The 24156-nt window shown below is 44.2% G+C and overlaps 1 protein-coding gene and 1 pseudogene across 4 annotated transcripts in view; both read right to left on the bottom strand.

Annotated features, from left to right (window-relative positions):
- Positions 1–24156, bottom strand: part of METAP1D (methionyl aminopeptidase type 1D, mitochondrial) — a 99645-nt gene that overhangs the window by 65306 nt on the left and 10183 nt on the right. The window lies entirely within an intron of this gene.
- Positions 20806–22254, bottom strand: LOC310705579 (ras-related protein Rab-22A-like; annotated as a pseudogene). The gene has a single exon. The product of its transcript is annotated as a ras-related protein Rab-22A-like (transcript).

Raw genomic sequence — 24156 nt, forward strand, 5'->3', positions numbered from 1 at the left:
TAATAACATAGGGATACTATTAATAACATAGGGGTACTATTCTAGCATCTAGAATTGATGCTTTTGAATTATGGTGCTGGAGGAGACTCTTGAGAGTCCCATGGACTGCAAGAAGATGAAACCTCTCCATTCTTAAGGAAATCAGCCCTGAGTGCCCACTGGAAGGACAGATCCTGAAGCTGAGACTCCAATACTTTGGCCACCTCATGAGAAGAGAAGACTCCCTGGAAAAGACCCTGATGTTGGGAAAGATGGAGGGCATAAGGAGAAGGGGACGACAGAGGATGAGATGGTTGGACAGTGTTCTCAAAGCTACCAGCATGAGTTTGACCAAACTGCGGGAGGCAGTGGAAGACAGGAGTGCCTGGCATGCTCTGGTCCATGGGGTCACGAAGAGTCGGACACGACTAAACGACTAAACAACAACAACTATTCTAGTTTTTAAAGATCACCAGTTTTGCAGTTCCCCCTCTTCACACCAGTGCCTATAAGGAAGGGGCACAGCTCAGTGGTAGAGCACCAGCCTTGCACAAAGAAATTCACAAATTCAATCCCAGGTAGGGCTGGGAGAGACCCCTGCCTGAAACCCTGGAGAGCAGCTGCCACTCAGTGTAAGGCAACACTGAGCTAGATGGACCAATTGTCTGACTCAGTGTTATGTTCCTAAGATTGCTCTTGCCCTAGACAGGTGACAGAGACCCAAGAGCTTCTCAGTGTGTCTTCAAGAACAACCTTTCCCAACCTTAGGTCCCCATATGTTTTTGGACTACAACTTCCATCTGTCCAGCCAGCATGGCCCAATGGTCAGGAATGATGAAGAGCCCAACGATAGCTGGGTTGGGAAAGGCTGTTCTGGAATGCAGAGACCCTCACCAAGCCAATGAACCCCTAACCCAGTGGTTCTCAAAGGGTGTGTGGTGCGCCACATTGGTGTGGCAGGAGAGGATGGAAAGTATGCTGGGACGATCCAAAGGAATGAGGGTTTGTTTATCTCAAATTAGACTTAATATACATGAGATTACCTGGCCACAGCAAGCTCACACCTCTCACTTGAACTTCTAAACATACTTAAGGTACATGTGTAAGAGGCTCGTTTATAATTATATTTTGGGAATGATTGGTCATCTTATGTAGCTGCATTGCGTTTTACTTTCTGGATGTCCCACAATCCTATTATAAAGCAGTTGTGTTCTATGTTATAAATCAAGTACAGTGGTACCTCGGGTTACATATGCTTCAGGTTACATACGCTTCAGGTTACAGACTCCACTAACCCAGAAATAGTACCTCGGGTTAAGAACTTTGCTTCAGGATGAGAATAGAAATCATGTTCCGGCGGTGCAGCGGCAGCAGGAGGCCCCATTAGCTAAAGTGGTGCTTCAGGTTAAGAACAGTTTCAGGTTAAGAACGGACCTCCGGAACATATTAAGTACTTAACCCGAGGTACCACTGTACTGCTAGGATTGTTTCTTTTTGTTTTCCTATGTATTTCTTCTCAATTAAAATAAAATAAAATGCTTGAGCAGATCTTTATTCCGAAAGTGTGGCCCAGAGGGGGAAAAAGTTTGAGAACCACTGCCCTAACCTGTGTATTTCCTCCCAAACTGACTTTCTCTCCAAGATTTTGACCCGGCTGAAGGAGGCAGCCCTGGAATTTTGGGACATCATGGAATTGTATAGCTGGGTCAGTGCTAGATACTGTACATTTTGTCTAACGTTCTAGATGGAAGGCAACTTTTGCAGGTGTGGTCCAAGTCCAAAGCATGTCCTATCCCCCAAGCCACGCCTTGGAGCTGTTTTGATTCCAGCATGAGCCAAGGAGCACTGGAGAGGAAACCAGGCCTGACTATATTCCTACCTTGTCCAGGAATGGAACAAACCCCTGTTCTTGTCCCATTTCTGATATTCATGCAGCAGATTGACCACCCATGGTGTTCAATTGACCACTGTCCTCACCTAGGAGGGATATTCCCATGACCACACATGTCGATGCAACTATGAAGCCATGTTTTAAATCGGTTGTTATCAGGATTCCTAAACTAAGCAGAATTTGCCTGGACGCTATTCTTTGTGAATGTGAAGTTTTGCAGTTGACCCAAATAATGCCCAGCTCACCTAATATCGATCAGCAACATGCACATTTTGCAACTGTGTAAACTACCGCATATTAAATCTCAGCTGTCATTTTCGTATCCACTGGCGTGGCTTGTTTTTCATTTCCTCGACTCCATTTTCAACGTTCATGCTGTGGTCGCAATATCTCCGAGAATAATGCAGTCCTTGTGCTGCAAGCATAAGAGACTAGGTTGCTTTATTTAGCTTTTTTTTATGCTGCATAGAGGAAGGTAAGTTGGAAACTCTGCAGAATCAGTACAGGAAGGATGACAGCCTAAGGGTACTCTAGCCCAATAATAACAACATTCAAGCAATAGTGCCTGGGTCATGACAAACCCTGACCCTTCCCCAGAGCTCTTTTCCCCAGGAAGTTGGCTTGGAGCCACCTTTTATCAATAGCAATTGATACCGTGCAACTTTAACAAGCCTAGAGAAAGTCGGAAGACGTCTCATTTTACACCCTTAAAAATAAATCCCCAAATCTTCGGCCGATGATTGCCCCAGTGGTTGTACATTTAAAAAAAGAGATGGGGGGGGGGGACCAAGAAAACAAAAAGACAGTAAGATCAGTTAATTTAGTGCTTTGCTGAACAAAACGCTGAAGCTGTTGGGTGTGTGTGTGTGGAGAACAGCCACAGCAGAGTATTGCAAGCCTCTTCCATTCATCCTTCGACCAAAGGGGTTTCATTGTCTATTAATAAAAGTGTGGATAGATGTAATGCGTTTTCTATTTTTAAAAAACGGGATTCATAACCCTTCCCCCTTTTCTTTAACACCACAGGCATTTCTTTGATGAAAAGAAATCGTGTCTCTACAGCCAGTACAGTAAAAAGGGTTACGAAGAAAGCAGAAAATCTAGAATTCACATTTCAATATTCTTTTTGATAAAATTTCCCACTGCTAGCATGGCATAAAGAGAAAGCCTAAGTCAAGAGCCAACAAGAGAGCTCAATGAAACAAGTCAGATCCAAATGCTGGACAGAGCGATTTTTTAAAAAAAAGGTTCACACATGGTTAACACCAAGGGAATACAGGCCTCAAACTAGCACATCTGGCAAATTTCAACTAAAAAAAAAACAGTTAAAGAAACATTCCTATTAACTTGCTTGCACTTCTGTTATAGAGGGGAAAACACATAACTTTATGTCTACAATTATAACCAGAATGTACAGATTTGCTCATATCTTTTGTGGATTATCCAATTTGAAGTGATAGCAACTCTCCTGACCCCCAAAATCTCAATTTTGACAGGAAACTAAGCATTCAACAGATTTAGTATTTAGATTTTTAAACACAGACAAAAGCCTACTAATGAGCAGGCATTAAGATAAATAATTGTTAACAGGCACATCTCCCAAGTGCAACCCACTGGGAAATATTTAATGCATGCTTACACAACTCCCACTAATTTCTATGGTGCCTGTATAGGCAACATTCCTATCGGTTTGTGTCCTTACGTGTTGCATACAACGCTTCACTTACTTTTTTTGCAAAGCTAAAGAAAGAAGCAATCATAACTGCCATACAATTGTATTATGTGTAAAATGTACTAATATGTACATATTGCTTTCTGCGCTATATGTGTACAGGAAAATAACCTGGTTTAAAAACAGTAATAATCCTGTCAGTGTTCCTGGTTTTAAACATAAATCCATAAAGAAAATCCATGAAGAAAACGAAGAATCTAGCATAATAGTTTTCTGTACTCTCCTATGCAAGCTACTCTTAGCATTCTTTACATACTGTATAAATAAAATAAATACCAACCCCACAGTTACTCACCAATATATTTCAGACCCTCCAAGTGTCCCTATTTCCTAGGGACAGTTCCAGGTTTACAAAAGCTGTCATGGTTTCTGATTTAATTCCAAAATGTCCCACTTTTCCTCAGGATAACCCTGTTTTCATCTGAGAAATGTTGGAGGGTATGGAGTTATTTGACCCACAAGTCATCTGAAGGCAGCCCTGTATAGGGAAGGATTTTTTTATGTTTAATTTTTAAAAATGTTTTTATATATAATGGAACCTCGGTTTTTGAACGTTATCTGTTCCGGAAGACTGTTTGACTTCCGAAACGTTCGAAAACTGAGGACCAATGGGTAGTCTGCAAAATCTATTGAAAAAATGGAGAAACACACCTTGGAAGCCGTTCGACTTCCAAGGTGTGTTTGAAAACGGAAGCAATTACTTCCAGGTTTTCGACGTTCGGGTTCTGAATCATTTGGCTTCTGAGACTCTTGAAAACTGAGGTTCCACTGTATGTTGGAAGCTGCCCACAGTGGCTTGGCATATGGGCAAAGTATATATATTAAAATTATTATGATGGAATAGGACGGCCCTATTTTCATTGGGGAAATGTTGGAGGGCATCATATTTTAATTTCAGTTTTGCAGCCATGTACCTGAGAAACTACAACAGCCGTTGCTTGAGCCATAAAGCCAGCCTTACCTCAACAATGGAGAAAAGTATAAATTATGTCAGAATTTGTTTTCTGAGAGAAATCTTTTAATAAAATACTGCTTGTTTGGAAATGGCATCTAGCAGTGAGCATTTTCCTCCACCGTGTCAGGTTTGGTTAATTACCTGCATTATCTTGTTTTATAAGCAGCGGTTGCAGGAATCTGAAAACACAATTTTATACATTATGGGGGTTAGCCTCCCATTGAGAGAGAATTTACAAATGCAAGTAACAGCCACAGAAGCCTCAGCATGCCTATGATCAAACGATACATTTTAGGTATCTTTCATGCTACTACAAAATTAAATATTAATCCTTCCAAAGTTTGAACAATGACATTGATTCCCCACTCCCTTAGAATGGGGAAACTACAGGAGTTTGGGCTAGAGACATTTTGGGGAGCCCTCAAGGTCTCTCTGCCAACTCCACCCCTTCTCCTGTAGGCTCCTCCCTTCTTTGGGCCCACAGCCCATCCTCCTCTGTTGGCCCATAGTGATGGCCAGTGTTTGAAATTCGCCAGGTGCTAAGTGCATTTTGAACCTGGCTATCGGCTATCGGCTCAGCATCAAAAAAACTAAGATCATGGCCACTGGTCCCATCACCTCCTGGCAAATAGAAGGGGAAGAAATGGAGGTAGTGAGAGATTTTATTTTCTTGGGCTCCATGATCACTGCAGATGGTGACAGCAGCCACTGCCTCCCGCAGTTTGGTCAAACTCATGCTGGTAGCTTCGAGAACACTGTCCAACCATCTCGTCCTCTGTCGTCCCCTTCTCCTTGTGCCCTCCATCTTTCCCAGCATCAGGGTCTTTTCCAGGGAGTCTTCTCTTCTCATGAGGTGGCCAAAGTATTGGAGCCTCAGCTTCAGGATCTGTCCTTCCAGTGAGCACTCAGGGCTGATTTCCTTAAGAATGGAGAGGTTTCATCTTCTTGCAGTCCATGGGACTCTCAAGAGTCTCCTCCAGCACCATAATTCAAAAGCATCAATTCTTCGGCGATCAGCCTTCTTTATGGTCCAGCTCTCACTTCCATACATCACTACTGGGAAAACCATAGCTTTAACTACACGGACCTTTGTTGGTAAGGTGATGTCTCTGCTTTTAATGATCCTGTCTAGGTTTGCCATCGCCTTTCTCCCAAGGAGCAGGCGTCTTTTAATTTCGTGACTGCTGTCACCATCTGCAGTGATCATGGAGCCCAAGAAAGTAAAATCTCTCTCTGCCTCCATTTCTTCCCCTTCTATTTGCCAGGAGGTGATGGGACCAGTGGCCATGATCTTCGTTTTTTTGATGTTGAGCTTCAGACCATATTTTGCGCTCTCCTCTTTCACCCTCATTAAGAGGTTCTTTAATTCCTCCTCACTTTCTGCCATCAAGGTTGTGTCATCTGCATATCTGAGGTTGTTGATATTTCTTCCGGTGATCTTAATTCCGGCTTGGGATTCATCCAGCCCAGCCTTTCGCATGATGAATTCTGTATATAAGTTAAATAAGCAGGGGGACAATATGCAGCCTTGCCGTACTCCTTTCCCAATTTTGAACCAATCAGTTGTTCCATATCCAGTTCTAACTGTAGCTTCTTGTCCCACATAGAGATTTCTCAGGAGACAGATGAGGTATCAGGCACTCCCATTTCTTTAAGAACTTGCCATAGTTTGCTGTGGTCGACACAGTCAAAGGCTTTTGCATAGTCAATGAAGCAGAAGTAGATGTCTTTCTGGAACTCTCTAGCTTTCTCCATAATCCAGCGCATGTTTGCAATTTGGTCTCTGGTTCCTCTGCCTCTTCTAAATCCAGCTTGCACTTCTGGGAGTTCTCGGTCCACATACTGCTTAATCCTGCCTTGTAGAATTTTAAGCATAATCTTGCTAGCGTGTGAAATGAGTGCAATTGTGCGGTAGTTGGAGCATTCTTTGGCACTTCTCTTCTTTGGGATTGGGATGTAGACTGATCTTCTCCAATCCTCTGGCCGCTGCTGAGTCTTCCAAATTTGCTGGCATATTGAGCGTAGCACCTTAACAGCATCATCTTTTAAAATTTTAAATAGTTCAGCTGGAATATCATCACTTCCACTGGCCTTGTTATTAGCAATGCTTTCTAAGGCCCATTTGACTTCACTCTCCAGGATGTCTGGCTCAAGGTCAGCAGCCACACTACCTGGGGTATACGAGACATCCATTTCTTTCTGGTATAGTTCCTCTGTGTATTCTTGCCACCTCTTCTTGATGTCTTCTGCTTCTGTTAGGTCCTTTCCACTTTTGTCTTTTATTATGGAAATCTTTGTATGAAATGTTCCTTTCATATCTCCAATTTTCTTGAACAGATCTCTGGTTTTTCCCATTCTATTGTTTTCCTCTATTTCTTTGCATTGCTCGTTTAAGAAGGCCTTCTTGTCTCTCCTTCCTACAGTGGTACCTCGGGTTAAGTACTTAATTCGTTCCAGAGGTCTGTACTTAACCTGAAACTGCTCTTAACCTGAAGCACCACTTTAGCTAATGGGGCCTCCTGCTGCTGCTGTGCCGCCGGAGCACAATTTTTGTTCTCATCCTGAAGCGAAGTTCTTAACCTGAAGCACTATTTCTGGGTTAGCGGAGTCTGTAACCTGAAGCGTATGTAACCCGAGGTACCACTGTATCTGTGTTTCTAACATTGTTGACCGCCTCTTGTGTTGCAATGATTGGCACCGCAAGCCACCATTTGGGGGGCTGTGCCCACCTCTTTCTGTGCTCTGTCGCAGGTTTCCCCTGGAGATCAGCACGTCCGCACACTACCTCCTCTTGATGCGGAAATCAGGGCACAAGCCTCCCCAGTCTTTATGGATCAACTCTTCTCCAAGCATGGTCCAAAAGAGCTGCAAAGCAAGTTTCTCCCCTCTCTTCCTCATTCCCCTGTCCCATTCGCCTGTTGCATCGACAGGAGGGTCTCAAGAATAAGCACACCAGGTGTACAGTGGTACCTCGGGTTATGAACTTAATTCGTTCCGGAGGTCCGTTCTTAACCTGAAACTGTTCTTAACCTGAGGTACCACTTTAGCTAATGGGGCCTCAGGCTGCTGCCGCTGCAAGATTTCTGTTTTCATCCTGAAGCAAAGTTCTTAACCCGAGGTACTATTCCTGGATTAGTGGAGTTTGTAACCTGAAGCATCTGTAACCTGAAGCGTCTGTAACCAGAGGTACCACTGTATGTGGCGTGAGCAGCTAATTTCCAACTAAAACAGTGATGTCCCCCAAACTTCACTCTAGACGCTAGACTAAGTAAGGATGGGGGTCACCCCACTATTTTTGGAAGAGGTATTCTGACAAATGCACAGACAGACAAAATGCGGCCTGGCATTTATAAGATGTAGATGGAATCCGAAAATATATTTTTTTGTATTTCATACCACATACTGTGTAATGAAAATGTTCCAGACAAAAGTCCAATTTCATCTGAAATTTGGTAGCTTCGTGAACATTGTTTGTTTTCATGTCAGGCAGCCGCTAAAGTGTTGCATTCTTGCATACGTAGCATATTTATTCACACGAGAGTCTGGCGTTTGATTTGATGAATATATTTAACAGGCAGGATTACGGAACCTGCTTGGAGCAGTTCAACATAAAGGAAAGGAGCTTTCCTGCTCAAGATATACAGGTCCTCCCCCCCCTCCTATTTAGCATAAGAGAGTCCTTGTTTATCAAAATAGTGATGCAAGTAAAATTGTTTACATTTTCAACACTATCAACATCCATCATCTATGACAAAAAAAATCAAGAAAGGAACGCTCAATCATTGTCAATCAAAGGTGCTAAAATATACATAAACCAAAGCATGCAAAATGTATTATACGCAAACGGAACACAAGGTTACCAACATATCAAACAAAAAACCCCACACAAATAATTATAAATCACTCATAGACCTATTTACGCATCTTATAAAGCTGCCTGAAGGTGGGTAACCATAGAAACCCCGCAGACTAAGTTCACCATTTTAAAGTTTGCATTTATTTTAAAACGCTGCAAATTATGTCCCTGTTTCATAAAATTCGTGGGGTTTTTTTATTATTATTTTAGAGCCCAGTGGTTTTCTTTGTTTCCTAACCATTGCGCAGAATGATTTTTCCATCTCAATTACCGATAATTTGCTTTTTAAAAATTGCATTCAAGCAAAAAGATAACAGTGTTATAAAAAAATCAATATATTTTAGCCTTGCAAATTAATATTGCTAACTTAAAATGGAACACAAAATGATACACATATAAATCACTCTGATTTTAGCGTTTTATTACAAGTGGATTTCAACACAGAGACTTCCCCCCCCCTTAAAATGCAGTGTTGTAAGGAGGGAGGGAGGGAGGGAGGCAGGTTACAGAAATTATCTGTTATAGCTAAATTGATAATAGTATTTTCAATTTATGGTTCTCCCTGACAATTACAATTTACACGGTGGCTTAATATTTAATACTATTATTAGTACTGAACGTTCTATAATTTACTTCATAATTTGAATTAGAGAAATATTTGTAGTTCAGTGGCTCCTACGCTTAAGACGTAATGCTCAGTGTGTATTTCATTATGCAGATGAGCAATGAAGATTGTCCAACACGATTTAAATGGGTCAACACTATTTTCCTATTCCCGTTAATCATTCAGAGAGCTAAAAGGGAGGGAAAGTATTGAAAACGAAACCAGAAGATTTTTGAAAAATCACCCTCACCTACTGCTTGCTAAGTATTGTATCCACATCACTGAAAAGAATAACTGGGCAGCCAATATTAAGAATTAGAAAAAGAGGCATTTGCGGTCACACGGAAGAGACCAAATTTCCTCTCAGGTCAGCGAGACAAATTGTTTTGGCGTATGCACACATGGAAGTCCATTAGGTTTTCAGAGGACATTTGCATCGGTAGCAAACTTAGCACAGAGCAAAAGCGGGTGGCAGAGTTTATCTGGTAAGAATTCAGACTGTAGTCAAGAACTCCCATTGCAATAAATGGGGTCGGTTCAGAGTTATTACCAATTGTTCACAGAATGCGTCAAGGCTGCAGGCTCCATTCTCCAACTAAGTGGCCGGTTGCACGTAAGGCCAATTTTTATACACAGCAAATTGTTGGGAAAATTGTAATTTGTAAATGAAGAAGTACTGCTGCGAAAAGGTGAATCTCTTCTGCCAAGTGTGAGGAGGGGAACGAAACAGACTAGGAAGCAAAGGAGAATTATGTGTGTGTGGGGGGGGAATTAAACACTGGTTCACCCGGGCCATTTCAGCCTTTGGTTGCTGCCGCCTTCATCTCAGCAGCGGTTGATGGACTACAACTCCCATAAACCCCAGCCAGCATGGCCAATGATGGGAGCTGTAGTCCAAGAACATCTCGGCGCCAGGTTGGCCACCCAAGCTCTAAGTCAAGCATGGGGAACCTATTGCGCCCAAGCCAGCTCCCCAAGAATATGGGGCCCTCTTTTTCACAGCCACACAAGTGTCTACACATGGGTTGGATCCAGAGTTCATGTGAGCAAAACTCTGCTTATGGGATGCTCCCAGTTAGGGCTCGGCGATATATCGTCCCAAACCGGTTTGAAGTCCATATCATGATATCGGTTTCACAATTATTGACTTGGCAACATATCATGAATCATGATGTGCTTGTGTGTGTGTGTGTGTGTGTGTGTGTGTGCATGCTATGCAAAAATCTCAATACAGTGGTACCTCGCAAGACGAATGCCTCGCAAGACAAAAAACTCGCTAGACGAAAGGTTTTTCCGTTTTCGATTTGCCTCGCAAGACGAATTTCCCTATGGGCTTGCTTCGCAAGACGAAAACGTCTTGCGACTTTGTTAAACCGTTAAAACCGTGCTTCGCAAGACGAAAAATTCGCTAGATGGCAAAACTTGCGGAACGAATTAATTTCGTCTTGCGAGGCACCACTGTATGGGAAAACTCACGAAGCCAGCCAGTGATTCTCTCTCTCGAAGAAGAAGAAGAAGAAGAAGAAGAAGAAGAAGAAGAAGAAGAGGAGGAGGAGGAGTTTGGATTTAATATCCCACTTTATCACTACCCAAAGGAGTCTCAAAGCGGCTAACAATCTCCTTTCCCTTCCTCCCCCACAACAAACACCCTGTGAGGTGAGTGGGGCTGAGAGACTTCAGAGAAGTGTGACTAGCCCAAGGTCACCCAGCAGCTGCATGTGGAGGAGCGGAGACGCGAACCCGGTTCCCCAGATTACGAATCTACCGCTCTTAACCACTACACCACACTGGCTCTCTCGAGTCCTGCAGAGCCTGTTAACCCTGCTGGCTTAGCTCTCCCTTGCATCCTGCAGGCGGGAGTGAATCACAAGAGCAGGCACCGGCAAAAGTCACAGGCCAGCCCTACTCCCAGTGGGTGCGGGTGGCGCTGTGGTCTAAACCACAGAGCTTCTTGGGCTTGCTGATCAGAAGGTCGGTGGTTCGAATTCTTGTGACAGAGTGAGCTCCCGTTGCTCTGTCCCAGCTCCTGCCAACCTAGCAGTCAAAAGCACACCAGTGCAAGTAAATAAATAGGTACCGCTGCAGCGGGAAGGTAAACGGCATTTCCATGCGCTCTGGTTTCTGTCACGGTGTTCCACTGCTCCAGAAACGGTTTAGTCATGCTGGGAACATGACCCGGAAAGCTGTCTGGGGACAAACACTGGCTCTATTGGCATGGGAAGCAAGATGAGCGCCGCAACTCCATCGTCACCTTTGACTGGACTTAACTGTTCAGGGGTCCTTTACCTTGACCATGATATGATGCGCTTGTGTGTGTATACTATGCAAAAATCTCAATATGGGAAAACTCGCAAAGCCAGCCAATGCTTCTCTCGAGTCCTGCAGCCCGTTAACTCTGCCAGCTCAGCTCTCCCTTGCCTCCTGCAGGCGGGAGTGAATCACAAGAGCAGGTGCCGGCAAAAGTCACAAAGGGGGGGAAACCGTGAAGCCAGCCAATGCCTCTACACAGCTCCATCCTCCTTTCAGATACTGTCATAAATCGGTATATCATGGTATTTAGCCGGCGATACCGCATTTTTTCGCTCTATAAGACGCAGCAGACCATAAGACGCACCTAGTTTTTGGAGGAGGAAAACTAGGAAAAAAATATTCTGATTTCCAGAAGCTAGAACAGCAAGAGGGATCGCTGCGCAGTGAAAGCAGCAATCCCTCTTGCTGTTCTGGCTTCTGGGATAGCTGCGCAGCCTGCATTCGCTCCATAAGATGCACACACATTTCCCCTTACTTTTTAGGAGGGAAAAAGTGAGTCTTATAGAGCAAAAACTACGGTATATCACAGTGTTGAAAACCAAGTATCGCCCAGCCCCACTCCCAGCGGAGGATGTGGAAGAAGCAGTTCAAGCCGATTCTGCCTTCTCCCTGCAGCCAGTGTCCCCAAAAAGATCTGCTGTGGAGGATTGTGGTAGTGTGGCGGGTGATGCAGAGGAAAACACTGAGAGCTGCCTCCTCATTGGTCCCCTTCCTTCAGCAGGAGACCTTGCCTGGACCTTGGTGCCTTCCACCCTGGATCCAACTCGTCAAGCGTTTTATTTGTACCCTGCCCGTCCTCCCAAGAGCTCAAGACACCACAATCAGGTTATGCAATTTCACAGCTGAGCACAAAAACATGTCCATGCTGTTATCTGCGTTATCAGGTTACAAACGCTTCAGGTTACGTACGCTTCAGGTTACAGACTCAGCTAACCTGGAAATATTACCTCGGGTTAAGAACTTTGCTTCAGGATAAAAACAGAAATCGTGCTCCAGCGGCGCAGTGGCAGCAGGAGGCCCCATTAGCTAAAGTGGTGCTTCAGGTTAAGAACAGTTTCAGATTAAGAACAGACCTCCGGAATGAATTAAGTACTTAACCTGAGGTGCCACTGTAGTGGCATCCAGAATGGAGCAGTGGTTAGTGTGTCGGACATAGACCTGGGAGATCTGGGTTCACATCCCCTCCCAGTCATGAAGCCCATTGGGTGACTTTGGGCCAGTCAAGGTCTCTCAGCCCTAAACTTCCTCACAAGGTTGCTGTGACAAGACAACGGAGAGGGGAAGAAGTGTGTATACCATTATGAACTTTCTGGAGAAAAGGTGGAACATAAATGTAATAATAAACGAACACGGGGAAGGTGCACAGCTAAGACTGTGTCTCCACCTAACCTGGTAATGTTTACTCTGACAAGCAGCATCTCACCCTGAGGATTATCTAGTCCAACCCCCTGCAATGCAGGAATATGCAGCTGCCCCGTACGGGGATCGAACCTGCAACCTTGTCGCTATCAGCACCATGCTCTAGCCAACCGAGCTATCCATGTCTTTTAGATCACCTCCTAGCTGCTCCTGAAGAACAGAAGAAAAGGCCTGATGGATCAGGGCAAATCCCTATCTAGTTCATTATCCTATCCCCACAGTGGCCAACAATCCACCTTCATACTAGAGATGCTGGGACTCAAGTGTTCAAAATTAGCCAGGTGCTAGTTACGTTTTGTGACTGGCACAGGCCCAGTTGCGACCACGTGGAGATCTCTGGATTCTGGCGACTGGGGAAAGCAAAATGTCACTTTGTTGTTGTTGTTTAGTCGTGTCCGACTCTTTGTGACCCCATGGACCAGGCACTCCTGTCTTCCACTGCCTCCCGCAGTTTGGTCAAACTCATGCTGGTAGCTTCGAGAACACTGTCCAACCATCTTGTCCTCTGCCGTCCCCTTCTCCTTGTGCCCTCCATCTTTCCCAGCATCAGGGTCTTTTCCAGGGAGTCTTCTCTTCTCATGAGGTGGCCAAAGTACTGGAGCCTCAGCTTCATGATCTGTCCTTCCAGTGAGCACTCAGGGCTGATTTCCTTAAGAATGGAGAGGTTTCATCTTCTTGCAGTCCATGGGACTCTCAAGAGTCTCCTCCAGCACCATAATTCAAAAGCATCAATTCTTCGGCGATCAGCCTTCTTTATGGTCCAGCTCTCACTTCCATACATCACTACTGGGAAAACCATAGCTTTAACTATACGGACTGTTGTTGGCAAGGTGATGTCTCTGCTTTTTAAGATGCTGTCTAGGTTTGTCATTGTTTTTCTCCCAAGAAGCAGGCGTCTTTTAATTTCGTCACCATCTGCAGTGATCATGGAGCCCAGGAAAGTAAAATCTCTCACTGCCTCCATTTCTTCCCTTTCTGTTTGCCAGGAGGTGATGTCACTTAGCGAACGATTTGAAATATTTTCCATGAAGCTTGAATTAGTTCTATTCCAGATTGTTTTATCTGTAGGTTTTAATGTGTTGCAAACCAAGTTGAGATTTGTTCTTTAAAATATAAAACGGTGTAAAAATGGAATGAATTAATAATAATAATAATAATAATAATAATAATAATAATAATAATAATAATTTAACATCCCATAGGTGGGAGGGAAACTGAGCCTACGCACTGCATTGTGGTGACCACAGCCCAGGTTTAAGGGGCCATTTGGTGATTAGATTATATATCTGAGTTTCTAACACTGCTGGGACCTTGTGTACACAAAGCATGTGAATCTATCACTGCCCTCTCTTATCCACTGTAGCCAAATAAATACTTGGGCCACCTGTACACAAGTGGGTGAGAAGAAATGTGCGTATTGTACCTTGTGAAGCACATTGCAGGTATTTCGCAACTGAGTACATGGGTCAAGAAGATTATCTCACCTGTGATGCTTTTCCTACTTGGAAGCAGCCCCGAAACTCCACACAGAGTCATAAAAAGTAAATTGCATCAAATCACTGGGTGCATTCGTATGGAATGATCACATTTGATCGCGACCCCTGCTAGGTTAACTGGTGATGAAGCAGCTGTTCAAAGAGACTCGCCTGAGTTTCAACAAGAGAGAAATAGAAGCCCCTACATGTGTGCAAGGACGCCAGGCTGAATCGGATGGTAGATTTAACAAGACGGGCAAAAACTGAGAAGCCACCGCGGAATATTGTTTCTTGGAAGAGGTGATGGAAGGAGCCCTGATCTCATTAAGTTTGCAGTGCGGTTGAATTCCTACAAAAGACCAGTCAAGCTAATCCAAGCCCTGTCAAGAACATCACCCCCTGGGGGAACTTTCACAAGGCTGATTCCCAGGGCAAACTGGCCATTTTAACCCTGGCGTGGGCAACCTGCAGCTCTGCAGATGTTGTTGGATGAGAACTCACATTATCTCAGACCGATGGAGATGCTGGAACTTATCTGGAGGACCACAGATTGACCATCACTGCTTCAACCTACACAGATTGGCAGTCATTACTGCAAAGCCCACTTAGCAGCAGGTATGCGTGGAAGGCTTTTTTTGGTTTTTTGTAAGTTTAAATTACTTTACTTACTAAATCCAAAGGTCTGGTACATGTGTTATTCCATGCAGCAGCAAGGAGATGCAGAGGTGTTGAACAAGCCACAGCTAGGGGACCTATTAGCCCCCTGCCCGCTGCCCCAAGACTACAATTCCCATCATCCCCATCCAGAATGGCTAGCGGGATGGGTTGATGGGATCTGTGTAGTTCAGCAGCACCATGTGTGGAAGTTTATGACTTGGATTTCTGTTTCCTGCGGAGTTGCTCGGAACAAAACAAAACAAAACAAAACAAAACAAAGCCAAAATCTAAGGGATTAAACGTTCACCACTCCAATGCATTGCCTGGAGTGCGTTGGAACAAAGATACAGGAATAGCCATACAATCAGAACTGACAGAGCCCAAATAATAAGGGAGCAAGCCCATGCAATCAAGCATTTCCCTAATCACACGTGGGAAGTTTAAATAATAAAAAAGCGCATTCGGCTGACCAGATGCAGCCCCGCCACAAAGGCAGCAGATATAGAGCAACCGCAGAGCGCACCTGTTTTTTCAGCCCCTCTCTCTTTGAAAGAGAAAAGGCCCAGTCTGGGGCCTGTCACAGCATACCCCTATTTTCACAGCAGGAAAACACAGCAGGGCATTAGAGCTGTGCTCACGCCCCCCCCAGCCCCTCATTCACACAGAGAGAACACCTCCTGACAAGGAATGGCCCACCCTTCCCTGGTTCAAGGCCAGAAGGCGCAGAATTGCTGTCACCTTACCACCAAGCTGTGGGTTGATGGTGGGGCAGAAACCTGACCGGGCATCCGGCCTGGCAATCTGAGCAGGAGACAGGCACCCCCCCCCCCCCGAGATTACTAGTTATAAGGTTACTACGACATGTGCACAAAGGCAGTCATCGTCAACACTCGGGCATGGTTTTCACAAGCGAAGGAGTAAGTTTCCTTGACTTCTGGAATTGCAAGACATTCAAAGCACCTCGGTGATGGGGGGGGGGGGAGGAAGTAGACAGTCAAACGACAGGTAAATAAGGTAAAGGACCCCTGGACAGTTTAGTTCAGTCAAAGGCAGCTATGGGGTTGCAGCGCTCATCTCGCTTTCAGGCTGAGGGAGCTGGTGTTTGTCCACAGACAGTTTTCCAGGTCATGTGGCCAGCATGACTAAATCGCTTCTGGCGCAACAGAACACCCTGATGGAAAACATAGCGCATGGAAATATCGTTTACATTCCCGCCACCACGGTACCTATTTATCTACTTGCACTGGTGTGCTTTCGAACTGCTAGGTTGGCAGGAGCTGGGACAGAGCAACGGGAGCTCACCCCGTCGCAGGGATTTGAACCACTGACATTCTGATCGGCAAGCCCAAGAGGCTCAGTGGTTTAGACCACTGGATGGACAGCTCATACTGTTTTACTTCATACCCTCCAAGATTTCTCTGATGAAAATAGGGACATCCTGTTCCATACTAATAATTTTATTATTTACACCCCGCCCCTCTACTCTGGGCGGCTTCCAACTTATATAAGAAGAAAATAAAACACTAAAAAACTTCCCTTTACACGGCTGCCTTCAGATGTCTTTTAAAAGTTGTGTAGTTTCTTAACTCCTTGGCTCGGGAGTCACATGTCTCCAACATTTCTCTGATGGAAATGGGGACGTCCTAAAGAAAAGCGGGACATTCCAGGATCAAATCAGAAACCTGGACTGTTTCTGTAAACCTGGGGCTGCCCTCGGATATAGGGATACAGTGGTACCTCAGGTTACATACGCTTCAGGTTACAAACGCTTCAGTTTACAGACTCCGCTAACCCAGAAATAGAACTTGGGGTTAAGAACTTTGCTTCAGGATGAGAACAGAAATCGTGCTCCGGCGGCACGGTGGCAGCAGGAGGCCCCATTAGCTAAAGTGTTGCTTCAGGTTCAGAACAGTTTCAGGTTAAGAACGGACCTTCGGAACGAATTAAGTACTTAACCCGAGGTACCACTATACCTGGAAGGCCTGTAACTTTAGCAGTTAGTGTTGTGCTGCAGCACATGGCGGCACCTACGGAAACGGGCTTGGGTGAATTCAGCTGCTTGGATCCTTTTAATCAGCAGGTAGGCAATTAATCACCTCTCCGGCGGGGTTCCCTGGGGACCCTGCTCTGTGACCCTTTTCTGTCCAAACAGGTGTAAGGAGAAACGGGGGGAATGTGCTTCGTCCCACCGCATCATCAGCATGTATTTGATATGCAGCGCCGCATTCCCCTCCCCTCCCTCCGCCAAATCAGGCTCTTTTCTTTGTTGGAAGGGGACTGGGCTTGCATGACGGAGAATCCATTACCACTCGGTTCAAACAATATGAAACTAATTTTGGTACACAGGAAGAAACAAATGGGAAACAGTCGCAGGGGTAGCCCGCTCCAGCTACAGAAAGTGCTTTGTCAATGAGGCCGGCAATCAGCGTTTGTTTCGGGGCTCGTTGCGGCTCGCGGTGCCTCTCAGTAGGCCTGCACCTGCTGTTTTGCACATGATTTGAGGCAAGAGCGCAGCACAGATTGCTTGCACAGTTGCTCGCTGCCCTGTGTCTCGTCCCAATTAACACCCCACTTCTGAGAACTAGCGCAGAATTAAGCCCTCTTCTTCACGCTTTACTCGGGTAAAGAGGGAAAGCAAGTAGCGAGTAGGGGGGAGGGGAGACATTTGCCCACCCCCAAGCACATGGCTTCCTCAGGATGAGGGCTGCTTCATGCAGAGGCTTCACTGTATTCTGGAATCCTAAGCCATCAGAGTCCCAGGATCCAAGGAAGACTCCAGGTGTAGAGAAAAACAATGGCGCCTTCATTATACAGTACACCTTTAGGTGCCAGGCAAAGACGTTCTTTTTTAACCAGGCCTTTGGTTGATTTGATTGACATCCTATGCCTTTTTAAAATGTGTTTTTTTGGGGGCGGGGTATATTAGGTTATGGGAGTTTTTTTATTATGCTTTTTGTAGTTTCATATTTTGATTTTATTCTGTGAACCTCCCTGAGACCTCTGGGTACAGGGTGTAAAAAGGTAAAGGACCCCTGGACAGTTAAGTCCAGTCAAAGGTAACTATGGGGTTGTGGCTCTCATCTCGCTTTCAGGCCGAGGGAGCCGGCATTTGTCCACAGCTTTCTGGGTCATGTGGCCAGCATGACTAAACCGCTTCTGGCACAACGGAACACTGTGATGGAAAACAGAGTGCACGGAAATGCCGTTTACCTTCCTGCCACAGAAGTACCTATTTATTTGCTTGCACTGGTATGCTTTCGAACTGATAGGTTGGCAGAAGCTGGGATACAGCAATGGGAACTCAACTCCATCACGGGGATTCAAACTGCCAACCTTCTGATGGGCAAGCCACCCCCACTTTTTTTATACAGTGGTATATAAATTCAATAAACAACAACCACCACAACCCACACCAGAAGGCCACACTAGTTATGCCCAGACTTCAAAACTGAAGTCCCACAACCCCTCTCTTCTTGCTTTGTCTCTTCACACAAGCAAAGCATGAAGAGGGCTTCAGGTAGATGGTTTTTAACCAGTGTGCTTTGGCACCCTGGGGTGACTTAAATGATGATCAGAGGTGCTGACCATTCCTCCTTCCTTCCTTCCCTCCCTCCCTCTGATGAAAAAATAACAACACAAAGCCGGAAACTCCAGTCCATTGCAGGGGCCTAATCCAGCCCGCTGTGGCAGTTCAATATCAATCCTAAAAAAAAGGTCAACAACTTTAGTTGGCCCTTTGCTCAGCCCCCACAGTCCTTCACTTCATCAAATCTGGCCCTCTTTGAAAGTTTGGACACCACTGCTAATCAAACAGGCAAACGAGATGTGCTTGTCTACATTTTCATGCATCTCTGCGCCATGTGATGCTGGTCATCTTTGAAAAAGTGTGTGCTGTAGAAAAAGAAGGTACCTTTTGGTACATGTGGTGGACATGTCCCAAGGTGAAAGACTTGTGGGGAAAGATTTAAAATGAGTTGAAAAAAATGTTGAAAGATACATTTATTAAGAAACCAGAAACCTTTCTACTTGGAATAATAGGATTGGAATTGCCCAAAAAAGATGTTAGATTGTTTTTGTATGCCACTACAGCGGCAAGACTGCTACTAGCTAAAAAATGGAAATCTCAAGAAATACCAACAATAGAAGAATGGCAGATGAAGATGTTGGACTTTTTAGAGCTGGCCAACCCGACTGGAAGAATCCGCGACCAGAAGGAAGAGGAGTATCAAGAAGATTGGACGAAATTCAAAGAATACTTAGCCAAATATTGTAATATAAGATAGTTAGAAGTTACTTGAAAGTGCCAAACAGTCCTAGGATTAGAATAAGAATGAATTGTAAAAGATCATGGACTAGATTATTAAGAAAAGAGAAGAGGATAGTAAATTAAAGGAGTTAATTTTATTAGAAATATGATTTTGGAGAACTGTTACAAAGTGATTCAATGAAATTCAGTTGGGGGGGGATTTGAGGAAGTCAGTTAACAATGAAAATTAAATTGGGTTTTAGAAGTAATAAGTCTTTTATTTTTGTTTTACTTTTCTCTAGTATTGTTATGTGTTTTCTTTTGTGTGTTTTATATGTTATGTTTGTTATAAATGTCGAAAATTAATTTAAAAAATTGGGGGGGGGGAGAAAAAGTGTGTGCTGAAACAGCTCCCAAAAGGGATAGGGACAGAACAGGGGAATGTCACTTATGTACGTTCAAGTGATGCACACGGCCTGAAATGGAACTCCTGTACAAGGGGAGATTCCCCTGTAGCTCACAGGGGAGCTGAAGAAAGAATGGGGTTGGTTAAGGGAGCCATGGACTCAAATAGGTTGGAAACCTCTGAGATACACACACACTGGTGGAATCTACATACATATAAAAAAACGCTGTGAAAATGCTTTTTTAAAAAATGTTTTGAAAAATATATTGAATTTGCCATAGCTCACTGTCACCATCTAGTGTCACATTTGTATATTAAAACATTTTATTTGCAGCTGAGTCCACACACACAAGACTGGCATAAACATTATTTAAAGACCTGTTTTGACTGTGCATGTGTAAGACAGAGGATATTAAATTGTTTAAGCTATGATCCCTACCGGCTCCTTGACCTTTTATCACTTATTTCAAAAGTTGTCTTGGGCAGTGTGTCTTCCAAACACTAAAGTGTATTTTTTACTTTTCTAACACCATAGGCCACTCAAGCTAATAGCAAAGAAGGAAGAGGTGGCCATTTGAAAGTTTTACGGAATCACTCTTAATACCTTTCTTTGTAGTAGCAGTACAATCAGTTCCAGGGAGAGAAAGAGGGTGCTTGTTCAAGTTCAGAATGCACAATATGATTTCCCCTCAGACCTGCTCCTTGCTCCAAAAGTATGCATGTTTTACTAGAGACTCAAATCTCTTGCCCTTGTCTGAAGTTTGGTGTGGTATTCAAATCAGTCCCCCTTTGACCTCCATGCGGCATTTTAGTTTAAGCGCAACATCTGGACCTTATAGGCAAGGCCAGGAGCTTTTCCAGAGTTCAGTGGGAAAGTTAGAGTTGTAAAGTCATTGTCAATTAACTCAATGAATTAATGGCTCAATCTGTAGGCCAAAAAAATTAAATGAAAACTCAGGAGTTTGTGATCAAAACTGACATGGTAATAAACCCACTGACGGATTCATACATGCAAGAAAGCATTGCAGTAGATAGGGTTGCCGTGCCACCTGTTCACTTTTCACACAAAGGATATGGGAATTGTAGATGTTGAGCAAAACATGACCTATTATTTTATGAAAGAATAACCATATAATTGTATGAGTTGTTTTATTGTCTTTGGTTTACTGAGTTTGCAATATTTTATTTTATTTTATTTTTTAGGGTACACTTCAGTAATGCTCTGCTGCGAAGCGGTGAACAACTCTGCAAGCAATCCAAATAAAAATCCAACAATGGCAGGTAGAGAGCGGGTTGGTTATGGCAGGATAGCCAGCATGGAGTCCTTTAGATGTTCTGAACTACAACTCCCATCAATCCTGATAACACGCCATGCTAGCTGGAGCTGATGGGAACTGGAGTCCAGCAAAATCTGGAGGGACCAAGTCAACTATACTCCAAATAAACCCCTAATTTCCAAGGTCAAACAATACCTAAAAACTACTCTGGTATATGATAGTGTAAGTCAACAACAGCTGCATTTTGAGGGTTTGTATCTGTTGATAGAATTCTATGACTAATTTTTATAAACAGTTCATTTATGTTTGTTGCAATTTTTTGCCCTGGTCTTTCCAGATATTCCATGGATGGGATCTGCAAAGTCTTTAGCATCCTTTTTCCATGGCTTCTCTTACATCGTTAAGATCGCATTTATTTCCAGCAATAGCAGCAACTATGTTGGGATGTCCATGCTACTGGAGTTCTTTCACACAGCTCCTTAACGTTGAAAACGTTTCCTCTTTTGCGATGCTGTCATAAACATAAATAGCTGCTGCGGAAGCTCACTAGTCCATTGGCGCTAGAGCGTGAAATCGTCTTTACCCGGCTGTATCCCATATTAGGAATTTACGCAACCCATTCTGATACTGCGCTGTCTTTCTCATAAAAGATGCTCTAATTGTTGGATTGATGTTGGGATCAAAGCTGTCTTCTACAAAGCACTATATAGTGCTTGATATGCCCACACCAGGGTCCCTCCAGCAGGCAAACTCTGAGCTGTCTCAGAGCCATGGCTGGAGAAAAAGAGACAGCTTGCTTCTAAGGAACAAAGCCAAACATAACCTCCTCACTGGAAAAAGGCACAAACTGAAGAGCCATTGTCGCCCTCTCCCTCAGTCAAAAGTCGCTCTCTCTCTCTCAGAAAGAAAAGAAAGAAAAAGAAACAAGGCATGGGAGATGACCTGACCAAAAAATCCTGTCTTTTCTCCCACCTAGTTTCTAGTTATAGGTAAAGTCTCCTCCTTTCCCACTTTGGGCTCCACAAAATGGGCACCATCTTAGAGGGCCCATTGACAATCCTATGACAGTGGTACCTCGGAAGTCGAACAGAATCTGGTCTGGAAGGCTGTTCGACTTCCAAAACGTTCAGAAACCAAGGCGTGGCTTCCGACTGGCTGCAGGAAGCTCCTGCAGCCAATCGGAAGCCGCGTCAGACGTTCGAGTTCCAAAGAACGTTCGCAAACAGGAACACTCAGTTCTGGGTTTGCGGCGTTCGGGAACCGAAACGTTCGACTCGCAAGGCGTTCGGGATCCAGGATATGACTGTACTAGATGAACTTCCCTGCACCAGATTCAAAATTATCTCAGCTAAACTGAAATGATTCAGACATTATTTTTATTTTTATTATACCCCGCCCAACTGACAGGGTACCCCAGCCACTCTGGGAGGCTGCCAGCATATATAAAAACACACTAAAACATTATCATCATCTTCATCATCATCATCATCATCATCATCATCATTCCTATACTGCCCTGCATCTAAGGAGCACAGGGTGGTTTACAATATAAAAACAAACAAAAATACCCACCCGGCCCAGTTTAAAAGGGTGTAGATTGTTTAATTAGGCAAAAGTTTGGGAGAAGAGGAACGTTTTTGCCTAGTGCCTAAATATATGTAATAAGGGCGCCAGAAAAGCCTCCCTGGTCTAAGTTAACTCATTTTAAGATGAGGTCTATTGATGCTCCTGGCCTTTTTGCCCTTCCAACAATTTTGAGGGCTGAGCTAAGTTACTCTAGCAGCATCCTGCAGCCTAGAATCCCTGCAAACTGTAACTTCTCAAGGTTTGCAGGTCGTGGGACCAAGGACCAGAAACCCTGGGAAGTTTATAATTTGACCCTTGACTCAAGCCCCTATAGGGCACATGTGTATACTATTTCGTTCAGGAGCCTGGGGAAGATGACAGAGATGGTAGGAAAAGGGGGCTGATTGGTTAGGGCACCATTTGTCCCTCTCTCTTCCCTCTTTCTGCTGTCGCTTGGTTTGCTGAAGATGTAATGCAGCTATTCCTCCATTTAGGAGCTGGTTAGATGTGTGGTCAAAGAGATGAAGCTGAACCATGCCCTGATTGATGAGTGTGGCAGAACATGATGGAAAGGACAAGAAAACACTGCCCTGACCTAGCTTTTCCCTTTCCCAGACATGTCTGCTCTTCTCCAGAGCTGGCAGAATTTTAATAGCACCCATAAGAATCAGATCAAGAGAGCCAGTGTGGTGTAGTGGTTAGGAGCGGTAGATTTGTAATCTGGTGAACCGGGTTCGCTTCCCCGCTCCTCCACATGCAGCTGCTGGGTGACCTTGGGCCAGTCACAATTCTCTGAAGTCTCTCAGCCCCACTCACCTCACAGAGTGGTGTTCTTTAAAATGTATTTTCATTAAAGATTTTCTTGATTTACAAAGGTATGTGCAATGCCTCTCGTATTTTTTTTTCATGTAGCTTTTTTTTTAAAAAAACAAATCATTTTCATTTGTTGAGACATTAGGAAGAATAGGGTGAAAGAGGTGGAGGGGGGGAAATATGAGTGGGGTTGGGGTCGGGTGGTGATGTTTCTGTTTTACTTAATATATGTGGGGTTTTGTTTCAGCGTTTCTTGTGCGGGTTCTCTGCTGTTCACTTGTGTTCCACAGAGTGTTTGTTGTGGGGGGGAAGGGAAAAGGAGAATGTTAGCCGCTTTGAGACTCCTTCGGGTAGTGATAAAGCGGGATATCAAATCCAAACTCCTCCTCCTCCTCTTCTTCTTCTTCTTCATTATCAAAGTTCCATCTGATCCAGCAGATGTAAGAAACAAGAGTCTTACGGCACCTTCAGTCTAACAATTTTATTGTGGCAGAATCTATCTTTAAGGTACCTCAAGACTCTGCAGGGTTGTTGTCGTCCCCCGTCCCCCCCTGTACAGACTAACACAGTTACCCCTCTGGAAACTGTAAATGTAAATGATTAAGATTAAAAATGGCTTGGCCCTATCAACTTAACAGCCACCCCCTAGTCCCAAGAGACATGATATCAAACAGATCCAACCTCAGGAGGTTGTGGACTATCCTTCCTTGGAGATTTGAGATTCCTGTATTGCAGGAACTCCACCTTTATGACCCTTCCAGCGCTACAATTCCAAGATTCTATAAATTCCCAGACAAGAGGATTTTATTAAACAGTAGTCAAGATTGGTAAGCAATATTGCCAGGTCACTCAAGTGCATGCTTCTTTTGATTCAGTTACGTTTTTGAAAGCCAGTTTTAGACGAATTCCCTCAAGCCATTCCTGAAGTTTACATATTTACCATAGGTAAATTTCTATCTATTTCTTACAT

The sequence above is a fragment of the Podarcis liolepis genome (genome assembly GCF_965112155.1).
Source record: "Podarcis liolepis genome assembly, chromosome: 1".
In the NCBI taxonomy this organism is placed as follows: Eukaryota; Metazoa; Chordata; class Lepidosauria; order Squamata; family Lacertidae; genus Podarcis; species Podarcis liolepis.